The 20,529-nt window shown below is 37.3% G+C and overlaps 1 protein-coding gene across 1 annotated transcript in view; it reads left to right on the forward strand.

Annotated features, from left to right (window-relative positions):
• Positions 1-20,529, forward strand: part of CNTN3 (contactin 3) — a gene marked incomplete at both ends in the record, with an annotated part of 249,580 nt that overhangs the window by 74,724 nt on the left and 154,327 nt on the right. The gene's annotated exons all lie outside the window — the stretch shown is intronic.

Raw genomic sequence — 20,529 nt, forward strand, 5'->3', positions numbered from 1 at the left:
AAATGGCCCCAGAGCAGACACAATAAGAAGCCACAAAAAAAAATCTACACTATTTTTTATTATATAATACATAGATATTTCTTTATGATTTATACTCAAAGGCTTCTGAAAGACTTGAGTAAGCTTACAGAAAGAAATTAATGTAAGATGGGACAAGCCCAGATAAAAATAGAGACCATTTAAAAGGATTAGAGGCACCTGGGAGATGTTAATTCTAACAGCTGGGAAGTATCCTGATAGCAGCATCCAAAATGAAACATGCTGGTTTATAAATTTTTAATCTTGGCTATAGAAAGCATTTATGATCAGAAGAGGCTAACTTTTTCCTAGAACCAAGCAGAGGTGAATGTGGGATGGATAGTGATGGCTGTTGTATAACACCGAAAACAAGGAATATTTTGCAAAACAGGAAAATAGTGGAATGCACCCTTCTAGTAGACCACAAGGGACTTTTCATAAAGATAGCCATGGTAGACATCTCTGTTTGGGCTGATACACTGTAAGAACGTCTGATATTTAGCGTTCACATTGCCTCCATATGTGATATCTCATTTAATCATCTCAACAGCTCCTGATATGTATATAATACTGTTCTTGCTTTACAGCTAGAGAAACTTCATTGTTGGTAGGGAGGCTAAGTGGAGTTGCTCAGGTTAGCAAATGGCATCCTGACTTCAGAACCTGTTATGCTCCACACTTTACATACACGTCAGATTCACCCAGGCGTTTGCTTTCTGATGCCATACGCTAAGGCAGTAAATCGACATATGAGAGAATAAGGAGGAATAAGGGGTGAGTATTTACAATATCACAGTCCCTCTCATTTTCTAGGCCAAGTCAAATGTCTTAATCCTCTACTAATGCTGTGAAATGAAACTACTCTCTAGTGGTTCTGTTGTTATTTTGTGTTGTTGATTAGAAGAAGCCTGTCTGCTTATGGCTTATACGGCAATGTACGCAGCATGAAATATGTGTTCAGAATGGGTATAAACAATGAGGAAGAAAGAGGAAGTTACCCTTATGTTCTCACTTAGATACAGGGCTTACCCACTTAAGTGTCAGTGTGCATCCTGGAATTCTTGAAGGTGGAATGAGTAAGTTCTCTGCCCAGAGAAGATCCATGAATCATATTGAGTATGTGCATCAGTAATTGGTCAAAAACTCTAGAGTTCTGCCCCATGTAGCATAGAAGAGAAAGCTCTAACCTGGAAAATCCTAAAGCAGATGTTCACAGCTGAGTGTCCCATCCATAAAATGACATCAGGCAATGGGCTACATGGATCATCTAATTTTAAGCTGGGCTGCATCCTCATGGGTGTGCCAGAATGAGTTATTACTCAAGTAGCTGAAAAAAAAAATGAACTTTTGAGATTGTTTTTATCTTTTCATTATAAAATGGTTTGTGTTTTTCAAATAGAGCAATTTAATTTGGGGTCCAGAAGATTCCTGTTCCTGCTATTAGTATCTTGGAGCTGTGAAACTCCTTCTGAACTCTCTAGCTAAGGGAGGATAACATGTGCACCCTAGATCATTCATCCTAGGAGAGAAAGCTTATGGTAAATATTGAACTTGAAAATAGGATAGTAGTAAGAGTATTACTGTAGGTTTCTTCATACCCTGCTCTTCATCAAACTGTCCTCCATTTACCCTACTGAGGCATGCCATCTGTCCACTGCTAAAACTCTGATGAATGTGCATCTAATGAAATAACTATAAATGGAACAAATGAAGGAAAATGTCTTTGGAACTTTCAAGCCACTTGGTATTATAGTCATGTATAGTAACACTTAGTGTGGAACATTTGTGTAGAAGAAACTAGAGTGAAATTTGTTGACATGCCCTCCAATGGAAGTCTGTCTGTCTAAAAGTCAAAGCCCTACCATCTGACCCTGATCTCTGGAAATGTATGTATGGGGGGATTTTCGCTTTCTGAAGCAAAATACTCTGAGGCATCCCTGTCTAATGAAAAAATAATGTGAATCACATATGTAATTTGAAATTTTCTAGTAGTCACATTTTAAAAAAAGCAAAAATAAATAAGGGAAGTTAATTTAAGTAATACATTTTGTTTAACATATCCTAAATTTTATTTCAACATGTGTATTATTTCAGCATAAAAAGCTTGAAGGAGACACTTTACATTTTTATACCAAGGCTTTGATATCCAATTATATAGCACATTTCAATCCAAGGACTTAGTAGCCACATGTGACTAGTGGTACTGAATTCAAGAGTGCAGCTCTAGGGCTTACGATGCCATTTAGTATAGAGCCTGTCTTTGTCTCTCACTCTGTCTCTGTCTCTGTCTGTCTGTCTCTCTCTCTATATATATATACATACACACACACACACATACCTACATACATTTATATTTTATTACAAATATAATGCATTTACATTTACATCTAAATATTAATATTTTACATGTATCTTTATATGCATACATATATATGCACATATATATATATGCATATATATATATATATATATATGCAGGAATGCTTACAGAATCCTTCTACAACAGTAAGTTATTCCCCTGCCAATCTAAATAAACTCTAAAGGCCTATCTTCAAAATCTTAGTAAAACTTGTCCGGGTAAGGATTGCTCTTATTTTATGGATGAGGAAACTGAGTCACAGAGGGAAGAAGTAGCTAGCCCAGTGGTACAGAGCTATTAAGTTCCAACTGACAGTTCTTCTAACTCTAAGTCCAGTGCTCTGGAAGTCAGATGTATGAGTCCTGTGGGTTGAACCGGGGGTAGGTAGGTTGGACTAGTAGCGGTTTGACTGATAGCAGAAAAGTAAAAGAAATTCAGATCTGGCTTTTTTTTTCTCCTTTACCTTGGGGAGCAACATTGTGAGCTCATGTGGTTTTGGGATAAAAATCAGGATCATGAAGACTTGGAATTGAAGCAGATCTTCTTTTGTGTGGTTGTGACATTGACCCTGTTTGTGTCCTCAGGGCACCATTTACATCATAGTCCCTGTGAAGGAGTTCTGCAGCTTGAGTTACGCAGTGTGCACCTGTGCAGCTGGAAGGGGCCACGCTGGTTTTAGGCCCATTTGTGCCCCAAACTCCTAAGTCTAAGCAAATTACTAAATTATCCCATCTGTTTTCTTCAAACACAAATGGAGACTATTTGTTGATGCCACTGCAGAAGTTCTGCCTTGTCCTGTGAACCATAGGGATGGAGCACATCTTTCTCCACGAGCATTATGCCAGCATTCCTCGCCGTGGTTATCCTTGCTTTGGCAATACACATTAAGAAACTACATAAAATATATTGCTTTTCACATTCATGCACTAGCAGTACTCCTTTTGCTTCCTGTCATAGTTAAATACATATCTTATTACAGCATTTCTCTTTAATTTCATTGATTCTAGTAGAAGGCATTCATAAAACAAGAGTAGTTTTTAATGTTCCCATATGTTATTGTCAGAGGACTGTGATGTTCTGGAAAGTGTTGCACCACAAACATCAGTTAACCTTCTAACTAAAATATATCATTAGTGCATTAAATATTATGAATGCCGTTAGTAGCATCAAGCATACCGAAAGGCAGTATTCATCAGAGAGTAATAATGGAATAGCCATCTAGACACTGCACTGCATGCTTTATTGAACCTGTTCTGTTTGCTGACTTCAGGAAAGATTGCTGTATTTAATCCCTTCCAGTGTGCAGTTGTGTTTTTTAAAATCGTCTTTCCATATTAGCCTGTGTGGCATCGTGAGTAGGATATTTTGGTGGTATATAAAAATACTCAGAATCATTTATGCTCAACATTGCCTAATTTTAGCCATTTGTAGCTTTTAATGAAATTATTTTATGGTTGATAATGTCCTTTCATTGAGCAGTAAAAGAGCAGGCCATATCCAGCTAGTTCCTGACAGGTTTATAATTGAGAAAATTTAAATTTTTGCTATAAGTGCCTCCATTAAAATGGTTTTCTTAGAAGTATATCAAAATTTAGGTAAAGTGGTAATTTAAGAAAAAATTTTTTATGTAAGCCATGCCACGTTTAGTTTTAAAGTTCCAGTTGGGACACCAAGAAAAAAGAATATTTGCTGAAAACTAGAAAGGTAGCATTGTTGGGCATACGAAGAGCCTAAAGAAATATGTCGTGATCTCAAAGCTTGTCATTAAACAGGGTCCAGTGTCTGGTAAGTGAAAAGTTCTGGGACAAGACACAGGAAGGCTGGATTTCAGTGAGATCTGCTGCTCAGCATTCCGAAACATGCATGGGTAGTGTGGGAAGTGCTCATGTCTGTTCCTGAATGCCCCTTCTGCCCTCAATTTGTGTCTCCTTCCCCCACCTCCAAAACAGAGATGTTAAAGTCCTAAACCAGGATCATAGTATGCCCTTATTTGGAAATAAGGTCATTGTAGATGTCAGTGGCTAAGATGAGTCATTCTGGAGGGAGTGAGCCCCTAATCTAATGTGACTGGTGTTCTTCAGAGAAGGCACCCATGAAAAGAGAGACACGTGAGGAGGGTGCATGTGACTATGGAGGCAGAGATTAGGGTGATGGCCTCTACAAGCCAAGGAAGGCCAAAGATCACCTGAGATCCGCTAGAGCTAGAGGGAGGAAAGAAGGATTCCCTGACCGGTATCACAGGGAGCGCTGCCAACATTTTGATTTTAGACTTAGCCTCCAGAATGGTGAGACAGTAAATGTCTGTTGTTTTAAGCCACCCAGCAGCCCTAGGAAACTAATACAGCATCTACTAAGTGCCAAGTCTTACTCAAGAATTCCCTGCCCTCATAAAGCTCACATAGTAGGTAAAACCACTCTACTGTGATAAGGAACCTATCAATAAGACCTCTGGTGAGAAATCGTCCCTAAGCTGGATTGGAGGGGTTAATGGCAGTTAGCCAAGTGGAAGGAGCAGGAGAAGGTAGGCCTGGAAACAGGACATAGCCATGCTGTAGGCAGCTTAGAGAAAGGAGTTCCATCTGACTGAAGTGGAGGAGAGCCATGGGCAATGGCGGGATCCTGCAAGAGAGCTAGGGTTCTCATCCCACAGGACCACATCAGCCATCTAAAGGAATTTGGGAGTTTCCTTTAGCGCTTTCTTTTCTTCCTCATCAGAATTGCCACACATTATCAATCACATAATTTTATACCTTAGAAGTAGTCCTTTCTATTTCCACAATCAGGATTCAGATCCATTTCCCATCTAATTTTACTAATTAAGCAAAAAAAAAAAAAAAAAGAGAGAGAGAGAGAGAGAGAACAGGAATATGGAGACATCAGTGTTTAAAAAATCAGACTTACGGAATATATACTTGTAGGGCAATATTTTCTATGACAATGGTAGCCTAATTGATCACATCAGCTAAATGCAGAAGAGTATTTGTGGAGAGAAACATACATAGCATTGATGAGTGCATTTCTCCTGCAAGCATCATGATTTCTGGCGTTGTTAATAAACAAACGGGTCCAAAGGACAATATGTCGCTTGTTTAATAAGTTGGCACATTTATTCTAACAATACTATATTTACACTTGTCCCATTTTCACTTAGTTTTACCCTCCACATCAGCACATTTGCCCTAATTGCTTTCTAATTTGTGTACATTTTCGTGCTTTAAAAATTTAAACCAAGAAACCTTTTTCAGGGGCTCTTCAAGTACTAAAGGGTGGGGGGTCTACTAGACTAATGGATCCATGCGTCACCTAGTGTCATGTGTAATGCATTTCTGAAGCACAAAATTGCATTCTTGTTTTTTTGCTTATTCTGGATCTCAATATAACTTATAAAGAAAACAAGTAGTATGAATCCATGTTTGTTTGCTTAGCTAGAGACACAGGGAAATGCATATTCAGAGATATACTGATAGCGATGTTTCCATGGCAACAAAGCAGGCTATCATAATATTTAGATCCATCTATTACGCTTTAGTTTATTTTAGAGTATGGTGTTAAAATGACAAAATAATACAGGCCTTATTTTCTTAAATAACTTTATAATAGCTTGTTTTTTTTTGGGGTTAAAAATTTCAAAGACCTCATAAAATTAGTAAGAAGTCATTATTAAAAATGTAACTTTTTATTATTTCCCATTATTGTCAATTACTACATTTTCTTGTTGTTTATAAAAGTTTTAAAATTGCTGTAACGACACAGTAAGTCAGACATAGTGTTAAAGTTAGGGAAAAGTATACATTTCTTCAAATTTCACAATTATGTTTTGTGGGAGATTTTTTTTTTTTCCTAGCTATTCGCTTTGTAAGCTTTAAGTTAATAATTCAAGAGATCTGCTGCAGAACAGGAGAAATCAGCTATGCAAGCTAGTGCTCTAAGATAATACCAGTCTCCTATTGCTGTTTTGTTTAGGCTAATGTGCAGGTATATGAGAGTGAGATCTCTTACTGAAATCCTAGGATAACATCCATTTATATACTTAATACATAATATATGCAAAACACCTTATGTGTGCCGGGGATATAAAAATAAAGCAGGAAAAAAAGTGTAGTCCTGTGAAGCTTTCTAGACAGGATGGGGGAAGGAGGTCTGTACTAAAGTAAACAGTGAATACACCTTACATACAACAGTGTATAATGACTGAAAAAACATGAAGTTACATAAGATTATAGAGAGTGATGCCTGAGGGGGAAGAATTTACATCTAAATACAATGTTGTTGTTTACATTTTTAAAAACCCTGTTTCAGTGATCAGTGCCTTTGATCACTATATCAGACCCCCAAGGGATTCCTGGACAGGTGGGTATCCCTTCTCTGAGAAAGAGGAAACCAAGCCACCATGTGTTCAAGGAGCCAGCTGGCAAGTTTCCAGAGGGGGACCACATCTTTTCATCCACAGTCTTGTAGGCACTTAATAAATTTGTGGAATGATTGAGTGAACGTTTGAAAGAGTGAACATACCTTAAATGTGACTTTCAGATTGCACAAATATTATTCATGCCAATTTCCTAAGGTAGGTTTTCACAGAAAAAGAGTCAGAAGCTTAAACTTTAATTTGGATGTGATGTTCCTCCCTTTTTTTTTTTTTTTTCTTCTCTGTATTAGAAATCAGTGGGTGCGCCATCAGCCTACCTCTGACACTTAATTAGCAGTGTGACTTTGGGCAAAATCTAACCTCTCACTGCCTTGATTTGCTCATGTTATAATTGGGAATAATGATATATATTGCCTATCTCACAGATTTTTTTTTTTCTTTTTGAGAATCACGTAAGATAAAATACATGAGTCTCTAGAGGTTCATGCACTTCTAAAGTCATTTCAGTCCTTTAAACTGAACTGGGTAAATATTTTTTTCAGGCAATCCGTAAGTAATCTTTGATGTCTCTTACTCTTATTTTAATGAGAATTTTCAGTATGAAGTGATCATATAATTAAAGAAAAAATAAACCTAATTAGCTTCTTTCTGTGTAGCAAGGGTGATCTTTGAATGCCAGACTCTAAGAGTTCTCTCACCTATGAGCCTTGCTATTAGTGTGGAAATGTGCTGCTGAGTGAATCATTAAAAAATTAACTATTTGTAAATAAGTGTAAGGATTCCATATTTGACATTTTTTCCTGTTAGTGTTCAGAGAGTTACTGCATTATGCTAGTTTGTTTTTATTTTTAGTATTCCTATGATGATACAATATATTGTCAATAATATAATATAATATGATATGATATATAATGTAACACCATATATTCATTGCTAAAATCATATGTATGTTAAAGGCAACTGTTCTGTGACATTTATAAACAGTCTCAGTGACTGATCTACTCAGCCAGCTACAGGTACCAAAGATCAGGATCTTTTGAAACTCATTGCATGTGTTGAATTTAACAAATATTACTTAGCAACTACTCCATTAGTTGTGAGGGGAAAACAATAGAAATTATGATGTTCCTGGGGAGAGAGTCAGACCTATAAAAAGCAAAGGCTAAGTATAGACAAAACGGAGTAATAGTTGAATGCTTCAAAAGAGAAGGAAAAATTTTGGCGGGGCTTGAATAATGTATGTTTGGAAAGATGAGGAGAGGATATGTAGGGTGTGTCCTTGCCTGGGGAGGGAAACCAGTGTGCTAAAATTTGCTGAGACCCTCATATATTCCAAGAATTTTGCATGTATTTTCTCATACATATTTTCTCATACCTGCACTTTTCAGATAATTTTTCAGAAGAATCAGTGCTTCAAAGAGGTTGAGAATTTGTATGAAATCATAGAGCTAGTTTTAGTAGCAGATACTCCCAACTGAAATATAAGTTCAAATTCTTTGCTGAAGAAGCCATGGACACATTTTAATTTAGACTATTAAAAAGCTTTTTAAAAAATGTTTGAGAACGTAATTAAGATAACTACACTGAGGTATTACACAGGTCCCATATTCAGAATATTGGCAGCTTATGTGATTTTTTTTTAAATCTTCAAATTGGCAAGTATTTGTTCCTAAATGAGGGGACCCAGTATATCTTCATATTACTAATTATTAAAATTCCTTGATGGCACTTCCAACATAATGGTTAATTTTGAATTATAACATTGTAATAATCTTGAAAACTCAGCTTTCTGCACGTGGTAATGTTTTGTGTAAGAGCACTGGCTTTTTCTAGGGTCCTAGTAAAGTCAAATTAACTTTTAAAATATGGTTTTTATACAGATTTTCTGAATTATCTCAAGTCTCTGATATACCTGAAGATCTTTGTTTCAAAGAAAAGTAAAATGATTTATAATATTGCCAGACAGGTTTTTAAAATTATGATTTTGATGGTAAAGCTGAGCATTTTTTTTAATTCATGAAGAATAAGAAGAAAAACACTTTTAAGAAGTAAAGATTTACTTTATTTTTCAGTTTACATTAACTGTTCATGTGTTAAATTTGAGTATTATAGGAGAAATTAGCATCCATAATCAAGTAGAGAGAGTTGTGGTTTTTTTGTTTGTTTTTTTCTAGATCCAATATACTAGAACAACAAAACTGTCAATAGCATAAATATTAAAGTATTCTTAATTTTCTTGTTTGATTTAACAACCCACCATTTACTTTTTCTAAATACATAAGGGGCTTTCTCACTTGATACAGTCAGGATAAATAGTTGCAGGGTTGTTTGAAAAATTCATTTGAAACAGGTAATTGTTTTAAAAAGCGTATGCATAGATCATGAAAATTTTATTTTTGCTTTGAATATGTGATAATGTATGGGTTTTTTGCTTTCTGTTTTTGTTTTCTAATTTTTAATGCAGTGTCAAAAACTTTGATTAAAGGTTGGATGTTAGTAGTTCACCTTATTATTGATAAATCACCCCCATATGAATCTTTTGAGACTTCCAGTTATAGTTTTTTTTTTTAATTTGAGTAATAATTTTAAAAAATATTTCTGAAAAAAAATATTTCTGAAGCATCCTGGGTACAGAAATAGCCTAAAGATTTTTATTTCGTATTTTCAAAATTTTATAGTTTTCTCACCCCATCTATTCCATGTATTTTGGTGTCAGTTTTTTGGAAGAAGGTAAATTTTCTTCATTGAGTCTTCCAAAAGAAGTCTTTAAATTTTATTTGTATATAAACATTAGCTCCTTTCTTCTTCCCATATACCTATTTCATCAACTTTCTTTGGTATTTCTCTATTAGCTTAATTTCAACAGCAACAAACTGTCTAAGCCAAGCAATTGGTTTTGTTAAGAAATACAATAAAAGGAAGCAGAAGGACATGATGGAGAATAGGCATAAGCATTCCATTTGCTCTGGACAGCTGACAGTACCTTTTATAGAGGGATCATGTCGCCTAAGTTGAAGCCATTTGTCCTGGATGGGTGCACTATGAGGTCTGTGGAAAGCCACAGTAAGAGATGGAGGAGGTCCCAGCCCTCTGCCCTAGGCCTCTTGGAAAGACAGATCTACAACACAATTACCATAATAGTTCAGAATTCTTAGACTATGCTTCCTTCACATAGGATTGAACATTTCTAACTAGATCTTGAGATACATAAACATAATATAAGTTGAAAGTAGAGGATGGGGCTCAAGTTTGAGAAGCAGAAATGGCCCAAGTGGCAGACTGTGCTCCATTATCCCAGTACCTGAGACATGGACACATATTTCACATCCATATACATACATGTCTTTTGAATCAATAACTGAATATTAGGATAAGGAATGTGGACTTTATCATCTAGACAATAAAGGATGAATGTAGATTTTTGAGCAGGTATTGAAAATTGGGGGTGTGTTTTATGAAGAAAACCTGAACTCAGTGATGTGGGTACAGGACAGATAGTTTGGAAGGGAGGGAAGACACCACAGCTGAGAAGAAATGCCTGAAAGTTGGCTGGGCTTACTGCACACATGAAGTTAAAAAGAACTGGACCAAAGTCAATGGAACTTTTCTCATCAATTATGACAGTACCTTTGTCAAAGTCCGTAATAGATTTGAGCCACAGCTTTTTGGAAAATGGAAAAATAATGTCTTTATAATAGAGCTCTTTTGAAAATTAAGTGAGATAAATTTCAGAAAATTTCTATCAGAGAGCCTAGCAAATCTCTTCATCCCTTAATTTCTTCCTATATTCATTTAGTCAATGTTGATAAATTGTATTCTTATAGTATTGGGGATGCTGAGGTATAAAATACAGACAAGCATACTGGAGTCATATGCTTACTACTATAGATAATTGAACATTCATAATTCCAGCAAAATTCAAATGGTGCCAGTGAAAAAATAGAAATGGAAACAGAGAGGGTAGGCTTTGCAGAACAATGAGCATGATTGAATAGAATGAATTGAAAAGATGTAGGAAAGAGAAGTGACAGATTGCATATGTAAGTCATAGAGAACAATGATAGGAAGATGGAAGTTGGAAGAGGAACTGGCTTTTGTAAGGGGCATTATGAGCATCAGAAAATGAAATGTCAAGGGCGCCTGGGTGGCTCAGTGGGTTAAGCCTCTGCCTTCAGCTTAGGTCATGATCTCAGGGTCCTGGGATTGAGCCCCGCATCGGGCTCTCTGCTCAGTGGGGAGCCTGCTTCCCCCTCTCTCTCTACCTGCCTCTCTGCCTCCTTGTGATCTTTATCTCTGTCAAATAAATAAATAAAATCTTTAAAAAAAAAAAAGAAAATGAAATGTCAAATATGAGGTGGCAATTAAATGGCCAAAAAATGTCTGGAAGGCAAGCAGAAAATGCCTATTTTGAATCAAAATTTTGGTAGACACATCACCGGTACAGACATAAGGGTAGAGGTTCCTGAAAAAAATGTAAAGAAATGATAACTGCTTTTATTTATTGAACACCTCTAAATTAGACAGTATGTTAAGAAATTGGCATGAGTGCTCTTATTTCTTGCTCACAAATATAGCAGAAATAATTGTTATTATTATCCTCAATGTACAGATGATGAAAGTGTGAATCAGCAAGTGAAGTAATGTGCCCCAACCAGAGAGTCTCAGAGGAGGGATTTGTACCTGGGTTTGTCTAATTCCAGAGGACAAAGACCTGAGTTCCACCTGAGTAAAACTTGGAGGAAACGGAGAGATGGTTAGGATGGGGGGTGGGGAGATGTTTACAGGAGTTAAGTATGAAGGTCATCGGAAGATACTTTTGTGGGGTAATCTGTGCATTTTTGAAGGCATAGAGGACAGACGAGAGAGACTTAAGTAGGGACAAGTGAAAGGCAAACACTCAGAAGGAATAACAACTTGTGTGTACTTTTATGATTTTTTGCATTTTTAAAGATTTTGTTTATTTGAAAAAAAAAGATTTTATTTATTTGACACAGAGAGAGTGCACAAGCAGGGGGAGTAGCAGAGGGAGAGGGAGAAACAGACTCCCTGCTGAGCAGGGAGCCTGAAGCAGGGTTCCATCCCAGCACCCTGGGATCATGACCTAAGCCAAAGGCAGATGCTTAACCAACTGAGCTACCCAGGTGCCCCCCCCCTTTTTTTTTTTCACAGGACTTGCACATGTGTGATGCTAGAGATCCTTTTCTTAAAAAACCCTGTGAACTTCAAAGGGCAAGTGTTGTCCCCAGTTTTCAGATGGAAAGCTGAGAGACACAGAGCTATCAAGTGACACTCCTTTAGTCCTGTGGAGTTGATTGTAATAAAGCAAAGGCACGATTTCTGGTGTTCTTACTCCTGTGTTCTTTTCCCAGGCCACCATGATAGAAAGTTCAGAAATCTGCAACACAGGCACGCACAGAGGGTTTGACTGGGTAGGGAGAATTGCCATGGAAATTCCAGAAAATGCCATGATTAAAAGATGGTCTAACTCATTTTAAACTTCTATCACTGACCCACACAATGCCATGAAATATGCTATTATCTAGAGATATTAAAGGTGAAAATAATACTGCTCTAATCTTGGTGCAGCCCCCCAAAAGAGGAGAACAAGATGAACAAATACAAAAGTATGGGAGCTTCAGGGGTGAAAGGCTGGAGGTAATTTCAGGGGTTTCAAGAAAGGATTATGTGCCTGAAGCTGGTTTTGAAGATGAATAAAAGTATGCTATACCCATGAAGAAACGGGAACACACTTTGCATGACTACACCAACATTTTGTGCTCAGGGAAATCCAGATAGTCTATTACTCTTACGGGGTATGTGGCTGACAGTTGGGGGCGCCAGAGCGATGCAATGATGGGAGACAGAGGGAAGCTGAACTGTGGGATACCTGTGTGGAAGGGTCTTATAAGACTATGTTTATGGGCTAGGCACTCACCCTTTATGCCAGAATTCCCAAGTTCTACTTAAAAAACAAAGCGCCTGGGTGGCTCAGTGGGTTAAAGCCTTCGGCTCAGGTCATGATCCCAGGGTCCTGGAATCGAGCCCTGCAGTGGGCTCTCTGCTCAGCGGGGAGCCTGCTTCCCCCTCTCTCTCTGCCTGCCTCTCTGCCTACTTGTGATCTTTGTCAAATAAATAAATAAAATCTTAAAAAAGAAAAAAAAAAAACCACGAAGCCTTTCCTGAAGATGTTAAGATCTTATTAGGTGCTTCCCTATATGCTAAGTAGGCTTAGAAAATACTGAATACTTGGGGTGCCTGGGTGGCTCAGTGGTTAAACATCTGCCTTGAGCTCAGGTCATGATCCCAGAGTGCCAGATGGAGCCTGGCATTGGGCTCCCTGCTGAGCAGGGAATCTGATTCTTCCTCTGCCCCTCCTGCTCATGCTCACTTTCTCTCTCAAATAAATAAATAAAATCTTAAAAAAAAAAAAATACGGAATACATAAGTCTGCTCGGAAACTAAGAGTACACCTGTTTTAAAACCTCTTGAAAAGCCAGGTTTAAAATAAGAAATCTATTTGCAATAGACATTTTGGGGACCCAGTGTGACATCCCCTTTGCCCACCTTAATTTATTTGCAGGATATTTGCAGGAGGGTAGACAGTTCTTTGCAAGTTCACAGTGAGAGGTCTGACGAGTAGGGAGGAATTACTGCCCTCAGTGAAAACCCTCCACTGTTGTGGCTGGAAGCCTGTGTATAAATGCCCCAGACTCCCATCTTGGAAAATGACAGTTCTGCACAGCATTTGTAAGCTTGTTGGAAGTTTCTGTACAGTCAAGCCCTCCTGGACTCCAGTAGCAGCTTCTTACTGTCCTCACTCCTTCCCTCCTATCTCCTGAGACCATCTCCCACACACACTTGATCACCTGAGGCTCTGCTTTTGCAGAAACAAAACCAAAACACTAGTGAACTTTGTTGAACAAGCCATTGTTTTTACATAAGGCAACATTTTTTTTTCCCAAAGACACACATGTTGCCACAGTAGAATTTTCCCTTAGGGACTTCAGAGTTGGTTAAATGTTTTGAGAACTGGGCTGATACATTAAATAAGAAAGGGAACAGAATAAGAGGAGACACTGAATTGGGGCGTTGGGATACAGAGCAGAAAATAATGGTTATGTTTTGGACTTGCTGATTCTGAAGATGATGGAGAGTCAATTAGTGATGTCTTAATATTCAGATTTGGGAGATCTTCCAGAGGCTTCTGTGTGTGTCAGGAAAACGGAAGAAAACTCATGGTCATCCATGGTAACACAGTTTGTTGGTTTGTTTTATTTTTATAGTGGTGCATGCTGTAATGAGATTTTTCAGCTAATTGAAGTTCTACCACTTGTAGTAGAAGCTGAATCATTGCGTGGGATTCTTTTATTTATAACACCTGGTACCGTGGAGATGAGGATGAAAACTGTAACGGAACTGTGATCTTGATTTTTATTGCTTTTCCGGATGTGTTCATTGAGTTTTTTCTTAGCTTTTGTATAGAAGTGCACAGCTTTCTTTTACTAAAAGCTATCAAAGTCAGTCTTGTCATTTACACTGTTCGGGTGATGATTGAATTTGGTAACTACAAACCACTAAGTATTTCAACATTAAACATTAAAGACATTTAAAGCATGACGCATGGAAGACTGTCACACTGCCTATATCTGTGTTCCTTTGACAGTTTATTTAACTATCACGACCAGGTAATATTTTGCATTTTAATTGAGAAGGTAACACTTCACCTCATAACATCATGTAGAATTGTGTTACACAAGTAGTAAAGTTCACATGCAGTTTTCAGCGATAATTTTAATAGTTCCTCATGCTCTAATGGCAAATGATAGCAAGGAATTTGGAGGCAGAGCTCTAAATTTTTAAGCTTTAGGACCATTCAGTCAGCTGGTCAAAATTTCCAACATATTGCCACTTTTATACTTCATTTTAATCCTCTTAGGGAAAAAATGGTTTGTTTTATTTTGCAGTCTTTTATTGTCATCCTTTTTTGTATTTATGACCTACCCAATTGCACATATGTATACCTAATTCAACATATGGCCTTTGCCAGCATTTCCCATAAAATGTTCTTCACAGAATTCTTTGGTCAGATATGTTCAGGATACTCGTAATACCCATCCAACATTATGGGATCTCATCAGTGCCTACTTTATGTTAAGGTCTCTGACTTGCCGTGTATAAAGAAAACTCATTTAATTTGGCTTTACACAATGTCCCAAACTGACTTTGGTGGGAAGTGATAGCCCTTCTTTGGCTTATTTTAAGTCCTGCAGAGGTAGACTTTTATTCTAGCCCTCAGTTATACTCAGTAACATTTCACATATTCTGCTTGCTAGGTGATTACCTGAATTAATCTACATGGAGAAACCAGCACCAGCAATCAGTAGCTAGTGGAATCAGATTCCAAATTGGGCATACGAGTATCAGGAAACCAGAGTCACCCCAGTCCTTTCTTGGTATGCATCACTAATTTCTTATGGTCTTGGCTACCTCTCCACAGCCTAGGTAGATGAGCCTAAAAGAAACATCCTCGAGAAGTCCGTGGAAAACCTGCTCAATCCAGAAAACCAACAGGCAGGCATCAAGGCAGACTATTTTATACGCTAGGAATGATCCATGTGCATTTTGCCAGGGAAAGCGGTCTGAATGAGGAGTGTACCTCTTTCCTGGCTCTACACACTTCCTTTTGATGCCAGCCTTGGAGATACTGGCCCCATGGTGTAGCTTGGAGCTTTGGGATATCATAGTACAGCATTCTAGACTGTGGATGGAATGGAGGAAGAGTAAACAGAAGAAAAGGAAGTATGGAGATGTGGAATTTTCCTTTGTTTTTCACTCCATTTCCCCAGTTTTACCTGTACTCGTGTGTGTGTGTGTGTGTGTGTGTGTGTGTGTACGTGCGTGTACTCTCTACAGTTTTATCACATATGTAGTTTGTGTATCCACCACTCCATCAATATCCCCGACAGTACGCTTTTATAACCACACCCATACCTCTGCTCCCACCTCTCTAAACACTGGCATCATGTTCCCTATTTCTAATTATTTTTTAATTTAAAAAATATTATATAAAGGGAATCATAGAGCATGTAACCATTGAGGATTTTTTTTTCATGCAGCATAATTCTCTGAAGATCCATCAAAGTTGAGAGGTATATCAGTAGTTCATTGCTTTTTATTGCTGCATAGTAGTCCATAATGCCTACATCCCACTGTTAGCTTACCTGTTGACCTATTGCAGGACATCTGGGTTATTTCCAGTCCAGGGTTATTGCAAATAAAGCTGTGTGAACTTTCATGTACAGAATTTTATGTGAGGGTGTTTTCATTTTTTCTGGGATAAATGAGTGATACGGTCATCACACAACTGTTTTCCAGAGGGGCTGTACACTTTTGCATTCCTACCAGCAAAGTAGGAATGATCCAGTTTCCCCACATCCTTGCAAGGTCTGGTGTGTCACCATCTATTATTTTAGCCATTCAGATATGCATGCTGTGCTGTCTCATTAGGGATTTACTTTGTATTTCTCTGATGGCTAATGATGCTGAACATTTCACATTGTTATTTGCCATCTGTATATCCTCTCCAGGGAAGTGTCTGTTCAGGTTGCTTGCCCATTTTCTAATTGAATAGTTTCATTTTTTATTACTGAGTTTTGAGGAAACTCAACGTATTCTAGATACTGTTCATTTACTCGGTAAGTGGTTTGCAAACATTTTTTTTTCCCAGTGTGCAGCTGGTCTTTTCATTCTCTTCACATGGGCTTTCATAAGGCACAAGTTTTTAATTCTGATCAAGTCCAGTTTATTAGTCTTCTCTTAATGATTCAGGTACTTGTTGTCAAATCTTTTGTTATCAAAAACTCTTTGCTTTGCCCTAGATCCCAAAGATGCTCTCCTTTATATTTCTCTGAAAGTTCTATAGTTTTCTTTTTTTTATATTTAAGTTTCTGATTCATTTTGAGTTCATTTCTATATATGAGTGAGGTTTAGGTCATTTTCTCTCTTTTCTTTGCTGGAGGGGAGGTCGGGGGCATGGGGTAACTGGGTGGTGGGTATTAAGGAGGGTACATGATATAATGAGGCCTGGGTCTTATATGCAACTGATGAATCACTGAACTCCACCTCTGCAACTAATAATACATTGTATGTTAATTGAATTTAAATAAAAATTAAATTTTAAAATTTAAGTTGAGCATATTTACATGAGTCTATTTCTAGGCTATTTTGTTCCATGGATCTATGTATCTAGCCCTTCACCAATACCACACTGGCTTGATCACTGTATCTATAAAATAAGCTTTAGTATTAGGTAGAGTGATTATTTCCACTTCATACTTCTCAGTAAAAATGGTTTTAGCTATTCTAAAGGTCTGTGCTTTTACATACAAAAAAATAAGGGTAGAACAAATTTTTTAAATGTGCTGGAATTTTGATTAGTAGTTGCATTAAACCTACATATCAGTCTGCAGAGAGTTCCTACTATGTTGAGTCTTCCGGTCCATAAACACAGTATGGCTCTCCATTTGCTTACATTTGATTGTTTTCTGTCAGTATCTTGTCACTCTTGGCATATGTTTTATTCTCTGTATACCTAAATATTTCATTTTTTTTGAATGATTGTAAGCAGTTTTGCATTTCTAATTTTGGTTTCTACATGTTCAGTGTTAGTGTCTAGAAATCATTATCTTCTGTGTTATTTAACTCACTTACTTAGAAGCTGTGGTTTCGTTTTGTTTTGTTTTTGATAGTTTCCTTCTCATTTTCCATTTAGACATGTCATCTGCAAATAGGGGTAGTTTGTTTCTTCCTCTCCGAACTGTATCCTTTTTATTTCTTGTTCTTTCATCATTGCAGTACAATACATTTTAGTACAATACTAAGACTGTTAGGTAAGAATGGATATCCTTGTCATATTCCTGACATTAGGGAAAAGCCTTCAGTCCTATACCATCAGATATGATGGTAACTGTACTTCTTTTTTTTTTTTTTAAGATTTTATTTATTTATTTGACAGACAGAGATCACAAGTAGGCAGACAGGCAGAGAGAGAGGAGGAAGCAGCCTCCCCGCTGAGCAGAGAGCCCGATGTGGGGCTCGATCCCAGGACCCTGAGATCAAGACCTGAGCCAAAGGCAGAGGCTTAACCCACTGAGCCACCCAGGTGCCCCTAACACTGCACTTCTTTATACATGCTTTTTTATCATGTTGGTTTGTGTTTCAAGTCCAGCTAAGTAGAAGTTCCAGAATAATTTCAGAGTTTGCAAGAATTGAAAAGGAGACAAAAATAGATTTCTGAGAAGTTTCTATTTAGTAATTCCTGGATTTAGTTTTTACTTACTTTGAGTCATAAGGAAAGGTTGTTCTAATACAGTTCTTGCCAAGCATGGATTCTACACAGCCTTCACTTGAGTTTGGGTGACACATGTAACCTTCAAGTAGGTCATTCAGTTACCTAAAACTTTTTACACACTTAGGCTACCTTTATCTCTGTAGTCTTCAGTTTTCCCCCAAAAGGGAAGAAATTTTGCTATGTTTTGAAGTAGATGTTCTTATGCATCAGTGTTTTTCCTTGGTTGATCGCTGTGTCTGAACAGAATCTCCCTCTCCATCCCCCCCACCCCCAACACACCACCCTCTGTCTGACTGGCCAGCTGCTGCTTTTTCAACACATCTCGTCCATCTCTAGGTTGAGTGTTTGTTCCTTTGTGTACTTACCTCTCTGCATAGAGCAGGTTCTCACTGTTGGTATCAAGTCCATCTCTAACCAGACACGGCTCTCCTTGAAAGGACATTCCAGTGATTTATATTTCAGAACATGCATGCAGCAGGCTGAAGTCTTCAGTGTAGAGTTGTTCAATAAGTGACTGCTTCACTTCTCATCCTTGCTGCTAAATGGATGTGCCAAAGATTCTTTACCTCATGGGCATTTTCATACGTTCCACAATGAAATGTTTTTAGATACTTAATCTGGGTTGAACTTGATATATCTTAGTAGGAAGCCACAAAGTTCTATTTTGTGTGCTTAGACTTTAGCTAGTGAGCTTCTTAAAAATGCAGATCCCATTCTAACTTACTAGTGTTAAGTGATTTCCCAAGTATCTGCCTTCATAATAGGAATCTAGGTAATAAGGGCACAGTTGGTCCTATACAATGCTTGGAGTAACATGAACTAAGAATTCAGGGGATTGGGTATTAAAGAAAACAAAAATTCATTGTAGTCACAGTGATTTGCTAGCAAGAAAGCCCTGGAAAACATGTTGAAGCCAGTATAGGTATTTTGCTTTGCTTTCCCTCATGTCTGCTCCACAAACTGGCTACAGGTATCCAAAAAATAAAATTCTTTGCCCATGTATAGCATTAGAGACAGTATCAATGCAAGTGTCCAGCTCAATTAGCAGGTCTGTTCTAGGCCCCATTAATGCTTTAAACAAAAGGGATTTTTTTACCTCTAGGGGAGAAGAGACATTATTAGTTTCCATAGAACTCTTTTATTCCTTTTTTGCATATTTGAGCTAAAATCAGTGATGAATCACTTCCATGGTGTGAATTTATGTAACAGAATAAAACAAGAATTGGGTAAGAAATCAGGAATGATGACACATACTTGGTTGCCAAAAATTGTCATTTGATATTATTTTTCCATATACAGGCTATGTTCTGATATAATGCACTTCCCCATTTAGATGTTGGACAACATTTGGATGGTCTAGTTTTGCAGTTCCAGCTCAGGCACATATCAGGAACCTTAATATTTTTGTTATGTTGCATTTTAGTTACACATTTAAGATAATATAATACCGTATTACCCTATCGTTTTTGTAGGGAAACTTTTTGTTAAAAAAAATGCAGAAACACATTTTTTTTCTTCTTTTATGGGCACATATAGTGAGTTTTGCTGAATAGCTTTATTCCATGCTTATAACCTAGTAATTTAATGCTGCTTTTCAGTAATATTAAAGTGAAACAAGTAGACCTTCTTATTTCCCTCTGATAGGCTGATTTAAGGTGCTTAGAATATTCATAGCTGTCTACAGTCTGTAGTTTTATCAGTTTGAAGATAATTATTTGGCTTTTTACATTTTCAAGGCAGAGTTGAAATTTTCCTAGTTGTGTTCTGAAGTAGACACACTGCCTCACCACACAGGCAATTTATATGAACCCTTAAGAGCTATGAAATGAGTGTATTCTTTCACGAATTGACAGTGCAATTGTTCTGATACAGAAGGTGACACCACTGAGTATTTTAACGGCAGAGTTCACAAGTTTTGGGTTCAAAGAAACAGATTTTTTTTTCCTTCCTCTTTCCCCAAAGGCTTATGCTTTGTTCAGAAGGAACCAACATAATTTTCTTCCTTCTGTAATTTATGCTGGAGAATGAGAATCAGAATTTGTTGTCCTGGACTGTGGCTGGAAGAAATTTAACAATTTGAAAAAATAATAACTGCTGATCAAAATAGCATTTGCTTTGATTGCTTTATTAAAAACGTGGGGGGGAAAGTCTTTGGACAATTGTAAAAATGATTTTCATTTTTTCACAGCTACATATGTAAAGGAACAGGAGGATCTAATTTACTGTGATCCTTTGAAGTCTACCGGGGTGGTCATTTTTAGTGATACATGTCCTCTACGGAACCCTTCCAGACATGGGACAAATAGGACTTGTAACCAGAATCCGAATGTTTTCGCTTCTTTTTGTGAATAACAACAATATTTATAGGTATAATAAAATTTTTTTAGGCTACTTATGATAAAAAATTTGGGGAGAGAAATTCATGAATAGCTGGCT

The sequence above is a fragment of the Martes martes genome, assembly GCF_963455335.1.
Source record: "Martes martes genome assembly, chromosome: 1".
NCBI classification, from domain to species: Eukaryota; Metazoa; Chordata; class Mammalia; order Carnivora; family Mustelidae; genus Martes; species Martes martes.